Below are 15,110 nucleotides of genomic sequence, written 5' to 3'. Positions count from 1 at the left end.
AGTAAACGTTTCGTTACTTCGAATCTCCATTGCACTATGTGTGGAACTATTGTATAGAATTATGTATTATTAAGGAACTATGTATAGCACTATGTATAGAACTATGTGTAGAACTATGTATAGCACTATGTATAGCACATATAATGTTAAATTCAATTTTCAACTGGCTAAAGTTTAAGTATTTTTTTATTTATTTTATATTAACATAACTTTTTTTAAAATTTATAATCATAAAGCTAGGTTAAAAAAAATATTAAGTTGTTAAAAAAAAATCACTGACGGCGAGAGAAATACTTGTAAACTGTCAGATCATAGTCATATGTGACAGACAAGAGACTTAGACATTTTAAATGCTAAGTTTTCACTGCGGCAATGACGCTATACCATATCTTTTAAAATAAATGTGAACATATCAGTTCCAAAAGAAATGTTGTAGAGACATTGCAGTATGTAGTTTGAGTTATGGGGCCCTTTTAAGTTCAGATATTATATGTTACTAATAAATATTTCTTGGACCTATCTTGGAGGTACAGCTCGTGTTGCCTATAGTTAAATCCGACCCTGCCTAGAGAAGAAATTCAAATAGCCATCTTTCACTTGAACTAGCTGTCCACAAACTGAAAGATTTTTGTGTCAAGTGCGCGATGGTATCGTAATGGTTGTTGAGATGAACTCGGGTAAAATGTCTGATAAATGCATTGCAACAAAAGAGATCAGTATAAATCACTCTAGCAACATAAAAACTAGCTCTGGGGCCACAATCACCCTTATTATTAGCAGACTTAGCGTCTTTTACATCACCGCCGAAATCCCTCAGATGTTAACGCCAACTTATCATTTTTCTGATATCGTGACAAAATAGCTTAAAAATAATGACGTGGGAGACGTTTCTAAAAGCAAGACGTGTTATTAGTATGCTGAATATAAGACGTTCGATGTTATTCACAAGTTGATTAGGAACAATCGCCTGTCGCTAAATTGTATTTTCTTTGATCCAAATAAATGCTTTACATAAAGAAGTAGCCTATATGTGTCTGTTAGGCCCTCATGGGGGTCGTTTAATTGTCTCTCTGCTATTTCAACCAATTTAAACCAAACGCTTGGGGAGTAAGGTTCATGCTCTAGATGTTAACAATACTAACGTGTTAGCGATGATAATAATAATAGTAACAATACATAATAAATGGCAAGTACATAGAAGAGGCACCATAATAATAAGGCTTGTCTTCGAGTCCGAAGATGAATGAGGAGTGCAGTATTCCCCGTGGCACCAAACGTACGGAAAATTGTTGAGCTCAGAATAAGTCAACAAAAACACGGCTTAATTATATATTCAAACGAGACAAAGAACAAAAAAAAGAATTGTTTCTACTTTGTATTTATATTGAAATAATATGTACTTGCAACTGAACTAGGAACAATTGTTTAAAAACGAAGTTTACTATGTTGATGAATATGTGTGCCGCGTACTCTTATGTAGAACAGAATCTGTTGTTATGTCTTATCAATAAAGAAACAAATCAATATGGAAAAGTCTTATATATGTGTAGGTATTAGGTGCGGTGGCTCAGAGATAAAGCGATTTGCTTCCGAAGCGGGAGTCCCGGGTTGGAATCCTGGTGAAGATTGGGATTTTTAATTTCGGGATCATTAGGGCGCCTTTGAGTCCACCCAGTTCTAGTAAGTTCCTGACATTAGTTTAGAAAACATAAAAGGCGGTTGGGCGTTGTGTTGGCCACATGTCACCCTCGTTACAAGAGGGCCACAGAAACAGATGACCTTTATAACAGCTGCTTTATAGGTCGTAAAGTCTGAAAGGGGAACTTTACTTTTGTGTCATATAATATGGATAATATATATGTATACGTATTATACATGTCAGTGTGTTATATAACCCTAACCCAATATAAAATATATATAATAAAATTATTGATATCTGAATACACAAACACACGTGCATATATAGGTGTGTGCTCTTTGTGTGTGCGTGTGTGATTAATAAATGTGAGTGCATGCTCGCAAGAGGTGTGTATGTGTGTGTATGGGTGTGTTTGTGTGTGGGTATATAAAAAAGGCAAGACGAGGAAGGTTAAACAGATCTACCGCTTACATCTTGACCTGTGTTTCCTTTTTTTTTTTTAAGTTTAAACGCTGAGCGCCACATTTTGTTTCCCCCCCCCTCCCTGGAAGTGTTTCTCCTCCTCTTCCTCCCAGGATGAGTGTCTAGATCTTTACCACTCCTGTGTGGCATTTTCTTTATGGTACTTCTGGAATGTTTAGCCTCATTTCTCATTGACTTGTAAGACTTGAGTTTATCTGGTAGCGTTCTCGTTTGTACATAGGTTGTTTTTTTTATATGTATATACAAAAAGTAATTCATTATTGACCAAAAGATTTCATTAATGTAATTTAAATGATAGATAGTAAATAACTGGAGATAGTTAAATAAATGCTTTACAAGAATTTGTGTGTGTGTGTGTTAGTGTTGATTCATCATTCGGACTAAGCTTACTGGATAACAAATGTTACACGTTATTATGTAAGGTATTTCTAGTAGACGTTTTACAGATGTCTTGTGTTGACAATAATGTTACGACGATTGAGACAAGTAAAATATGCAGATTAATAGAAGTTGTTTAGGAATGTGATATGTTTTTTATGTATTGATCAAAAGCTAACATCTCTTTTTCTCATCTCTTAAAACATACAAATGAATACAGAACTCTAAACATAGTGATACTGCTAAATATGTTAGTAAATAAAGTTTGTACTAAGGAGATGTGGATTGAGGAATAGATACACGATAGAGATGGGGAGAAGGAACAGAAAAAAACAACGTATAGGCCTGCGAGATAGGGGGGAGCGATAGATTATAAGAGAGAGATTTGTTAGAGAGAGAAGCAATTGTAAAGAGCTAGTAAAAGCAGGAAAGAGAATGTTAATGTGCATAAGAGAAAGTGATAGTTAAAAGAAGATACAACAACATTGATGAGTAGGAAAGTCTATTGTTTAAATACATTGTTGTTGTTTTTTAACCAGATTGCAAACTATTGTGTTAGTCTTTGATTCCGTGCGAACGTCCACGAGAGAGAGAGAGAGAGAGAGAGAGTTATGGGGAGAGGGTGGAAGCAGACAATCAAGACACGCAAGGAAAAGAGGGAAGAAACAGGATTGAAAAGAAGAGAGAAAGAGAGGGGGGGGGAGAAAAAGAGAGAGAGAGAGAGAGAGTTGCAGGGTAATGAGCTAACAAGTGGTGCATGTTAATTTTTCTTTTCCACTTCCACTAAAGACGGCAAATAAAAGACTGTCTTGTCAAAGTCTCACACACAGTGTCTACATGGGACCAACTGATCTAGACAGGTTTCACTAATTGAACGGATAAAATCTATTTTTAGTATCAAACTGTGGTTCAGCACCACGCAGTCTATTTATAGATATATTTCTGTTCCTGGACCAGACAAGAGAAAGCTAACGGAATCGCTCTCTGCCCAATTAGTTCTAGAGACACTACCTTTGATTACAGTAACATCATTGAAACCTAAATTTTTTTTTTGTTTATTGCAAAAAGAAAAAATAGATATAAATTTAGTGTTAAAGTTTCATTCTACAGTGACATAGGCTGCAAGAATCAAATTTAGTGGATAAACCTGAGTCTCCAATGGAACTAGCTGCACAATAATAAACTTTACTATTATTTTTATTATCATTATTATTAATACTATATATATTGGCTCTTAATTATAAAACAGTTTCAAAATTAATTTTTATAATTTCTCTTATCAGCTTGCAAACTTTTTTGGATACTGGAGCTTGGATGGACAAGGCTATAACAATTTTCTAAGAAATTTTACAATGTATGCATATCTTGAAGGACAACAAAAAAATACTAGCTAATTAGCCCCCACATAAAAATCTCTGGTTTTACCGTTATAATTTTTCAAAATACAATAATATTAGAATTAAATTTGATATTGAACATGTCAGTGGAAATTCCCACTGACAGAGTAATAAGTTAAATAAACAAATAGATGCTCAGGAACATTTTGTGCACCGCCTTTGATGTAGAATTAATTTTAGACAATTGTCTTTTAATGTATGTAAATCCGTATCTATTTCACCAAACTCGAATTTGAGTAAATTTATACAATGGGGTAACCTGCATATTTTAGAAAAAAAGGGGGTGGGGACAAGAAGCTGGTTATCAATGTTTCTTTTATTCCCTATCATTCATTACTGATTAGAAGCAAAGTAATCGCTCTAACAAACGGGCATTAGCTTCATAAAGGAGGTATTATCTTAAAAAAAAAAAGAAATGTATACTTTATGTTACTAGTTGAATCTATATATATTAGACAATGACTTAAAAGTTAAAACTATTTTTTTGGGATCGACGGTCAACGTGAGTGCCATGTGATCAGTGGAAATTTACGTCAGGTTGACTCAAGGACGCCCTAAGATCCCATTCTGTATCGTGATGTGAACCTGAACACCTTTGCGCTGCCATACCACCAGTGAATGATGAGGTGACTATGAAAGATAACTAAAAACAACAATATACTCATTTGTTAGATCAGCCAAGGAATATTGTTAATTGACCTAGCAGACACACTCTGTGGCATTTTACGTCTCAAGAAAGTATCTTTTCCCTTTTGCAACTTCTTGTGTGAGGCCAATCCTTGATACACAGCTGCAGCCACAGGTTGTGGGCATCTGTAATCACCAGGCGCCGTTGTACTTTCACCCTTCTTTCTAATACTGCTGTGTATGGCATCTGCCATCCGGGACCCTTCCTTTATGCAAGCTCTCCATGTGAATCTATCCAGTGCCACTTTTTCCCAGATGTTAGTGTCGATTTTGAAGAGCTTAATGTCGCGTTTGCATACATCTTTATACCTTAGCAGTGGACGACCAGCGGCTTTCATGTCTTCTGTTAGACACAGGTCCTAAGGATTGCTAAGAAGATTCTCGTTATCTGTCAGATCGGAGGCCACTTCTGTTACAAAGCTGTCTCACAAAGAAATTCCTCAGTGGACACTGTTAATATGATACTAAATGGAAGCTTGACCGAATGAATTTATTTCCCTTAATGAAACTCGACTCTGGAAGTGCCAGAAAATGAATATTACCTCAGTTCTAAAATAATAATAATATAGTATTAAAAGCGTGTCTTAAGTCACAAAGATTTAAAGAAAGAAGATAATAGCTGACTTTGCTGCTTAGTCCCATGAGTTGAGTGGTGATAATTGACTTAGCTGCTTAGTCCCAGGAGTTATGTAAAGATAGTTGACTTATCTGCATAGTCCCAGGAGTAACATAAAGATATTTGACTTGACTGCGTATTCCCAGGATTTATATAAAGATAGTTGACTGCGTAATCTCATGAGTTATATAAAGCTAGCTGACTTAGTTGCGTAGTCCCAGCAGTTATATAAAGATAGTTGACTTATCTGCATAGTGCCAGGAGTTCTATGAAGAGTGGTGATAGTTGTGTATTAAAGATTATTTTTAGAAAAGCTTTCTATTTGAAGGGCGGATTAAAAAAGATATCGGTACAAAAGTGTGTATAACTATATTTCAATCAGACGTCGCAGAATGTACTCAAATAATTTTATATATAAATTTAGACATGGTCTCTAAGGAATGGCTAGATGCGAGAAAAATATATACAATATTTTTTAAGGCAATAACTCCTTTATACAACGTATAAAGCGATTATTTTGCACTTAATAACTACTTTTTAAATAAAAAAAATAAATGAAACATTTTTACTCCACACCACTCCTACTCCCGCGAGAAAAAATCCAGAAATAAATCTACGAGACTGTACTATTCAAATGATAGTCCTTTAGATCTAGACTCCAATAAGCAAAATATTCCTGAACGACTCTTTAATGATTCTGAAATACCCGAAAACTTTATTTGCTCAAAATTAAGGTTTTCTAGTCCTCTAGAAAAATTAATTTTTGTTATACTTTGAAAAACTATAACAGTCAAACTAGAGTTTCCATATTTAGGCTAAAGAGGTTTTGTCCACTCAAAATGTGCAACTTGAACTGAGGTATTGTAGAAAATTCATAATATTGAATCTTAACCTAAATCTTTGTTCCAATGAGAAACGTATTTAGTGTGACTTGTTGCAACAATTGAGTATCATGATTTGTAGTCTCTCCTTCCCAATCTAATGGTACTTAGTCCCAGGCATGGTCTTGTTTTAATCTACTCAGCAAAATGCCTAGAATATATGTTTGGGTATTTGGTTCTCGTGATTCAGTGTTAGTCTTATCCATGGTTTTCCTTAAAGTATACAAAAGAGGTTATGAATAAATCTGTAGGTGTATAGTGAGTATCGTTTACTTCGTTGTACCAAAGCCACATAGCTGTTACTAATAAATGTTTTTGAGTAATTCAAAGTTTTGTTCATGTGTGCGCCTATCTTTGGAATTGTGTGTCTGTGTGTGTGTGTCTGTGGGTGTGTTGTTACATACAACAAATTAAATCTATCTTTGAGTGGTTTGTCGTTGTGCTGGTTGCTTGACACCCTCGTAAACCATCAGCTTTAGAAATAGTTTCATTTAACAACAGGTTTCCCTGTTTCATTTTGAGCTTGCAATAGAAGAAATGTAGCAATAGAGGCGCATTTGATCTTTGCCATCATAAACTTTAGTGTCCAGATGTATATCTGTTTTATTTTATTCGTTACTACATCTATCTATCTATCTATCTATCTATCTATCTATCTATCTATCTATCTATCTATCTATCTATCTATCTATCTATCTATCTATCTATCTATCTATCTATCTATCTATCTATCTATCTATCTATCTATCTATCATCTCTATTTATTTTTTTATTATATGATTCATATAATTATTTATTTATTATTAGTGTATTCTACTTGAGTTGGGCTTTATGCTATATTACAGTAGTCCCTTGACTTTCGCGGGGGATACATTTCAAGACCTTTCGCGAAAATCAAAGTTCCTGGAAGTGGAGACGCGGGATCTAATTTCAACTACGTCCACGTGTCTTTGGATCTGAACACCAGGACCTCGACTAACATTGTCAGCCCGTCAATAACATTTGTCATTTCCCTTCATAAAATATTGCTCTTTTTAAACAACTCCTTAAACGTTCAGTAAGTTTTCAAAGTGACCTAAGGACATTGTGCTGCATTGTTAGTATACTGTTACTAGAGTCTATCATACAAAGAACATTGTGTTAAAATTAATATTTGAGTTTTATACTAAAATTTTGTGATTCTTAAAGTATTGTTTTAATTCTGTATACTCATAAACTATAGACATCGGGCTGCAGCGGGAAAAGGCGGAGTATTTATTCCGTTAATATTTTTGTCTAAATATGCTAAATACTTCTTTCTGGAAAGTCGAAACCACTGTATATCAAACTAATTTCTATATATCGAGCGTGTCCTGTGGTGCTTTTCATCTTCAGCTTTTGAATTGTAATTAAAATGAATGAGGTAGGAAGAAAGGTGAGAATGTATATACATAACAAATGGTTTAAATATTTTATTCTAAAACAAAAATTTAATTAAATTTAAAATGTAAACTAGAACTCTTCAGAATTAATTCCTATCTTCATAAATATTTAAATAATGAAAAAAAAAAGACATTGACATTTGTGTGCCCTTATTTCTGAATAGTGATCCAACATTTGTTATCATTTAAATGTGTATGTTTCTGGAGGCATTTAAAACATTAGCATGACATGTGTTATACTTTGAGTGAAATACATTTGTTATACATTCAAAACATTCACTTTATAAGTAATCACATTTATAGATCAGGTTTTGATAATTAAGTAGATCACAGAAAGCTGCTATTTTTTTAATTTTTTTTTTTACATTTAGATTATTTAGATCCGATCTAAGTTTCTTTAATCAATACATTTCTGTAATAGAGAAAAAGAAGAGAAAACAATATGGACTGATGTATGGTAAATATAATGGGAAAAGAACAAAGAGAGAGATTTTAAAAGAATTTGCTATAATATAAACAAGATCAATAATACCAAAATGAAAGTTTTTTTTTTGCCAACTAGATAAAAGTGTCATCATTTTATTCTGCAATGCTAGGCTAGAGAATTATGACATACATTTGTAAAATACATAGCTAGCATGGGCGTAGCCATGATTTTTTTTCGGGAGGGGGGGGGTTTGGAGGGGGGATTTCCCCCCCCCCCCCGAAAAAAAAATTAATAGTATGTGTGTGTGTGTGTACATGATCTTTATTTCATTATGACCCTTCATTCGTTCGGAAAACGTTTATTGTGCCCTAGAATGTTTCTTCCTGGAGTTAGTGGAAAAATTGTAGATTCCCCGCCATTGACAGCAATGGGGTCTGGGGGAGCGCTTGGAGCTCTCCCAGCGCGGGGCGAATCCCCGCCGCCAAGCACCATTTCTGGTATTGAAAGCCAACAAAATGAATATTCTGAGGTATCTACTGTAAATTTTCCTGCTATTAAAAAGATTTATTTCAAAAACCTAAAATGCTATTCTTACATTCTTACTGGCGCCAAGTTGTACTAGAATGTCATCGCAACTCTTATGCGTAATTCATTTTGTCGGAAAACATGTCCCGCAAACCTCATGCGACACACTGTCACAATCTTACTAAGGTGTCGACTCACAATTCTGCATAGGATATCCTTGATTTAGACACAATCGCTATAAATGACTCCTAAAATCTGTCGTAGCCATCTTTGTTGAGCGACATTTAGTGTTTTTCAATTTCGGCAGATGACTATTCAATGCACTTTATTAATGGAGCCCCGCAACTGGTAGAAATGTATAACCTCTCTTGAATACGCTCTTGGAATTAGGTGACTGTAGTTTGCTTTAGATTTTATATCGAAAAGGGAAATTTTATCGTTATAATCATCTGTTGTGGATTTTAAACTAAAAAATCTCTGGAGTTGTTTTTTTTTTCTTTATTCAAAACCCCATTTAGCTACGGTCTTAGAATTTGGCAACTGTAGTTTGCTTTACAATAATATTGAAGATAGAGGTTTTCCACCTCAAAACTCTCTGCAGTGGGATTTTAAGCTCAAAAACCATCTGGAGAGGGTTTTAAAGCCATCTGTAGGAGAGGAGTTTAAACTCAAAACCCCCAATTGGCTTGGCTAAGCTCAATAAATTTTACTGTGTAATTTGCTTTTTTATATTAAAGTGGTATTGTTTAGCATCAAACCCCGATGAAGGGGGGTTTAAACTCAAAACATCCTTTTGGTAACTCTCATAGCATTTTGAGTGCGTAATTTGCTTTTTTTTATATTGAAGAGTAATTTTTTTAGCTTCAAACTCCACTGGAGGTAGTTTAAACTCAAAACCCCTTTGACTACACTCATAGAATTTTGAGTGTATAATTTGCTTTGTTTTTAATATTAAAGAGGTATTTTTTACCTTCAAACCCCGCTGAAAGGGGTTTAAATGCTCATAACATTTTAAGTGCATAATTTACTTTTTTTTATTCATATTGAAGAAGCATTTTTAGCTTCAAACCCAGCTAAATGGGGGTTTAAACTCAAAACTGAGTCGAAACTCATTAACCTACGCTCATAAAATTTTTGAGTGCGTAATTTGCTTTTTTTATATTGAAGAGGTATTTTTTTGCTTCAAACCCTATTGAAGAGAGGGGTTAAACTCAAAAACCCTCATAGAATTTTGAGTGTGTAATTTGCTTTTTTTTTATATTGAATAGGGGGTTATAAAATCAAAATCTTCCTTAACTGTGCTCTTGAAATTTGGGGATAGTCGTTTGCTTTTTTTTTTTGTTTTGTTTTTAGAAGAGAGGGATTTAACTGCAAAAAAATCCCTGATAGGGGTTTTAAACTCAAACCCCTCCCTTGTAGGGGGTTTTAAACTCAACCCCCCCCCCCTTGTAGGGGCTTTTAAACTCAAAACCCCCTGGTAGGAGGTTTTAAACTCAAAACCCCCAAGTAGGGGTTTTAAATTCAAAACCTCCTGATAGGGGTTTTAAACTCAACCCCCCCCCCCTGGCTACGCCCATGATAGCTAGTAAATACTTAAGTATTTGAATACAGGGAGGGGCTCCATTTATACAGTTCTCGTATAATTCTAGTAATAAAGCAAATAAATATCGTGGTGTAAATTTTGTAGCAATTGGTCCTCAGTGAAACGCAATACCATTCTTTTATAATGTACTTATAGAGTAAATCTCGTTTGGTATAAGGGGTTATGCATAAACAAATTATATAGAACTGTGTTAGTTGGCCTACTATTAATAAGAACTATTACATTAGCTCTTGTATATCAGTCGTATTCAAAATGATTGGAACTTCTTTACCTAACTTCTTGGTCTCAAAACTGTTTCACTTTTCTTTTTTTTTTTTAAAGCCATCCCTATGTAAGTGAGTTCTCTTTTATTGGTCTATATACTAAGTCTAGACTGTCTCATAAAGTTTGACTTTTGACTGAAACACAGTCATCTTCATTGACTTTACAACCTTACTTCTGGCAGACTCTAAACAACAAATACTTTAGTCCGAGGTGAAAATGTCTACTAGTATTATAGCGAAAAAAGAAAAAAAAAAGAAAAAAGATTGTCAAAAGATTAAATATAAATTAGCGCGAAACAAAGCCATAAAATTGTAGAAATTAAATCTTGTTTCACTAAAAGCTTTGTAACAGCTGCATAAGTAATTAGTAGATCAATAATTTCATATTTCTTCATGTATATATACATCAATGGTGGCGTCGTGGCATAGAAGTACAATGAGTGCTTCCGAACCGAGAGGTTCCCGGTTTGAATCTCAGTGAATTTCGGGATTGTGAAGACGGCCGTGAATCCACCCAACTAAAATGGGTACCTGAGAAAGGTTTCTGGGAAATTAAAGCTGTTGGTTTTTGTGATAACCACATGACACCCTCGTTGACCGGGGCCATAAAAACATCTGTCCTATAGATCGCAAGATCTGAAAGGGGTACTGTATGGACGAGCCTTTACTAAATTAAGAATGCTATGAATGTACATTTTCAACTATTTCATTCGATTATAGGCCTTCTAGCCCAATAAGTGCATTAACTTGGTGGTTATAGCATGAATACACTCTGATACACTTTCACTCAACACTTTTTTTCGTAGCTGCTAAAATATTATGAGATCTTTACATTTGAAACAAGCGGAAACTTAAAAGTATTATAAGAAGGATAGCAAGATGACGCACACAGTATTTCATAAAATCATATACAATAAAAAATACAACGGATTGTCTTTACATTTCAAACTCAAAACCATAGAATTGATTCGTTTACGAAAAAAATGGTGACCAGTACAAAAGCTACATTGTAACAAAAGAATCAAGACAAACTATTCATTGACATTTATTTGTGAGTGGCATTATCTGATATGGAAACATTATTTCTAAATATTTTTAATAGATTTTAATTTTTAATATTACAGGTTTATTTAAACTCTGAAATTCATTCCTGCTATTGACATTCCTTTGTTCTTATTTAATTCCCAATATATTCAAATTTCAAAAAATAATTTAAAGTCTATATTTCTTTATACGTCTAGTAATTCATATGTATGGCTATGACAAGAGAGTAGGGACTTTGTTGATAGTGTTCATCTATAATGTTTGTAAGTGAACAAAAAAAATAAAAAAAAAAATAAATTTTAAACAAATTAAAAATTAATTAAATAAATAAAAAGAGTGTAAAAAAAAGCAACTAAACGTACGCTCTATAGTTCGTTCTAAAACAAAGTTCTAAAGTAAAGATAATATAGAGAATTAAATATCAAGAAGCTGGGAGCATATAGAATATTTATAGAAGACAACGAATTGTAGATAGTAATGATATTGTATACAGTTTCCAAAGCCTATGTACTGTTGATGAAGTCTTTTATAATAATATTGTTAGGGATAGTCCTAAAGTTGATTGAGCTCTAATGTGTACAAATGACCCTCATGTTTAAAATGGTTAAAAAATTGCTCTAGAATTGCATGTACTGTTTAAGAAAACAAATAATTTCTACCGTCTAATTTTTTACTCCATTTAAAATTAAATAATATTCTAAGCCCAATTTAGGCTCATTCTTATTAAGATTTTATACAAAAGTCAATTAATTACTATTTTAGGTATCAGTCATTACTCTCGTTGAAACCCAAGCAGCTGATTCGCATGTTATCTTTTAACCCATGCTATTGATCAATACCAATGGTTCATAACAAAAGTAATTTTTAATTTTAGCAATTTATTACATCCGTGTCGTTGTTTTTTTTTTTGTTTTTTTTTTGAGAGAAAAAAAACAAACATAAATTTCAAAATAAAAAACACAGCAGAGGTGGCTAAGATTTTCTACATTGACCGCGTCGACGCGACTGTCCAGCAATTAATAACAGGAGAAAAAACAACTAATAAACAGACTGACATTCTAACTACAACAGACAATGACACAGTTAAACTAATGACCTTTGGTAACAGTTCTAGATCTAGCAGATTTACATAACTTGGATACAATAATGTATGTCTTATTTTTCCTTCTTTTTTTAAATTTCGAAAGTAATTATCAGGGTCAATTTTAGTTTAGAGCAAACTTCATTTTAATTGCTTAAAAAATTAATGTGTAATTAATCTGTAGATATATTCTAATGATTTCGTAAACAAATTTTTTTTCCATGTAGGTCTAATATATGGTTCTAGAATAAATTAAATTGATGTCATTGTGTCATTTTTAGATTTTATCCGAGTTATTTTGGCTGTATAAATGTTGGAATGCTATTTTCGCTTGACATTTTGAACACCAAAGAATTATTGCATACATTTTGTTGTCATTCATGCTTGAACTAATTCTTAATGCTCGCTGGAATAATTATGAACAAAATAATTGCTTTGGGAAAATGAAATATTATTGGTTTTTTTTTAATGTAAATATTATAATGAATTTTTTGTGTAATAAACAAAAACCAGGAAAGAAGAAAGAATATGATTGGTTGATAGATAGATAGATAGATAGATAGATAGATAGATAGATAGATAGATAGATAGATAATTTGAAAAAATTGATAAATTGATAGATAGATAGATAGATAGATAGATAGATAGATAGATAGATAAATAGATAGATAGATAGATAGATAGATAGATAGATAGATAGATAGATAGATAGATAGATAGATAGATAGATAGATAGATAGATAGATATCTCACTAGGAAACCCCAAACAAAAAAATGACAAGTCATTGCGATCTGAAATAAATGTTTAAAAACAAAAATGTCTAGCATCTAGACACATCTATTGGCAGGGGTTCACATCAACCATTAGAATTCTCAGACATCTACACGAGTTCAATCAAGGCCATACCATGCATTACTAGCAGACATCCAGTACTTACATCTTCCACCTGTAGGATCCTATCCCTGCTGTAGTGAGCATATCCTCCACTATTGTCCGGATAGCCTAGTACTCACTCCAAACCTCGGCCAAGTGTGCTCATTCTGAGCTCCCCCCCAAAAAAAAGAATACATGTAAAAAAAAAAATATCCGTTTGACTAGTTTAGTTTTGAACAAAAGTGATACTGCATTCTGGAGAAATGTACGTACGACGTTTAGAACAGTAGGATTCGACGCAGTTGTTATGGTCAGAGAGAGGGATTGAGAGAGAGAGAGAGAGAGAGAGGGGAGGAAAGAGAGAGAGAGAGAGAGAGAGAGTGCGAAAATATGTAAAAGTGAAGAATTTTGTGGCCTGTGTGCGTCATTACTGCTCGGTGTAGCCCCCCACAAGACTATTGTTCAACCGGGTGATAAATAAACGACGTGTTATCATATTTTTGTTTTGTTTCGGGCCTGGTATCACATGATGTGGTAGAGTATCTTTTGTGGGACTTGGGGGGGAGCTCGCTTTACTGTCTACCTCGTATCGCCTTCCTGGGGGATACACGGCTTCTGATGGTTAGCAGGTGGGATTCGGAAGGTGTATGGAAAGGGGGAGGCGGGAAATTAGGGCGTTCACGGCCACATCGTAAAGATACAATTTGGTTTTAAAAAGTTTTTTTTTAAATAAACATAAACTATTATTTAAAGATTTTTTTCTATTTAATCCAAATTTAGAATGTTTGCTAACTAATCGTTGAATTGTCTCGGCCTTTTCTGAGAAAAATAAATATGAATTGTACATTTTATTAATATAATGTATTATTTATTATATATCTATAATCTTATATATTCTGTTGTTTTTTTTCTCTTTTAGTTATTGTTATTTATATTTATACATCTGTACATATAGCAATAGTTAAACCTAATGACAAGGAAGATATTTACGCCTGACTGCGGCCTGACTAAACCAACATAGTTCACACACACATTCTTTCCAAACATGGGCTAGGATGTAGATTGTCTGCAATCCCGAAGCCACATTCGAAACCTGTCAAACATTCTAGACAACAAAATGTGGACACACATGACGAAATTCTTCATAATTTATCAACATTAGCTTAATTTTTTTAATAATAATAATAATTATAATAATCTTTATTGTCCGTATGGAAATTTATGTTACCATTTGTGCAAATCAAGGTAGGATCTTTTTAATGTTATTTATCTCTAGAGGTACTGACCGTTTCCCTCTTGCTAAAAGTAGTTTCGGTATTTTTAGTTCCTGTCTGAGGAAGTATTGCTTTTAAATAGTTTTTTTTTTTAAACCAATTTCACTGACAAGTTAAATCAATACAAAGAAGAGAACCTTTGTCTCCTAATATTTAATACTTCTTAGTTTCATCATCCACTTTCTCAATAGCTAGGCTTGTTTTAGTAGCAGTCGAATGATTTTGATTTGTGAATTTCACTATTTATATCAATCACAATCAAGTCTAGAATTCATAACAACTTCATCCACTTTATTGGTATGTTCATGAACTAGCCATCAGAATTATTTCCTTAAAAATGATTATTAATTTTTTTATTTATTTTGGAGTAATAGTTTTGTATCTAATCCCAAACGTTCCTTGCTAAAAAAAAGATTATTGTATATTTGTTTCGTTTGTATGTATTGCATGGGCGTAGCCAGGATTTTTTTTCGGGGGGGGTTTAGGGGGGGATTTTTCTCCCCCCCCCTCCCCCCCC

General features: G+C 33.5%; 1 protein-coding gene across 5 annotated transcripts in view; it reads right to left on the bottom strand.

The window, feature by feature from the left end:
• LOC106059838 (sonic hedgehog protein) overlaps positions 1-15,110 on the bottom strand; it is a 246,213-nt gene that overhangs the window by 123,354 nt on the left and 107,749 nt on the right. The window contains exon 1 of one of the 5 annotated variants that reach the window (XM_056003735.1): positions 13,384-13,605. The exons of the other annotated variants lie outside the window; for them this stretch is intronic. The gene's annotated coding sequence lies outside the window, so the exon portion shown is untranslated. Of the gene's footprint in view, positions 1-13,383; positions 13,606-15,110 lie in introns of those variants that run through there. 5 annotated transcript variants of the gene reach the window in all.

The sequence above is a fragment of the Biomphalaria glabrata genome, chromosome 11 (assembly GCF_947242115.1).
Source record: "Biomphalaria glabrata chromosome 11, xgBioGlab47.1, whole genome shotgun sequence".
NCBI lineage: Eukaryota > Metazoa > Mollusca > Gastropoda > Planorbidae > Biomphalaria > Biomphalaria glabrata.
Note: the sequence above shows the minus strand (reverse complement) of the source record. Positions and strands in the feature narration are given on the sequence as shown.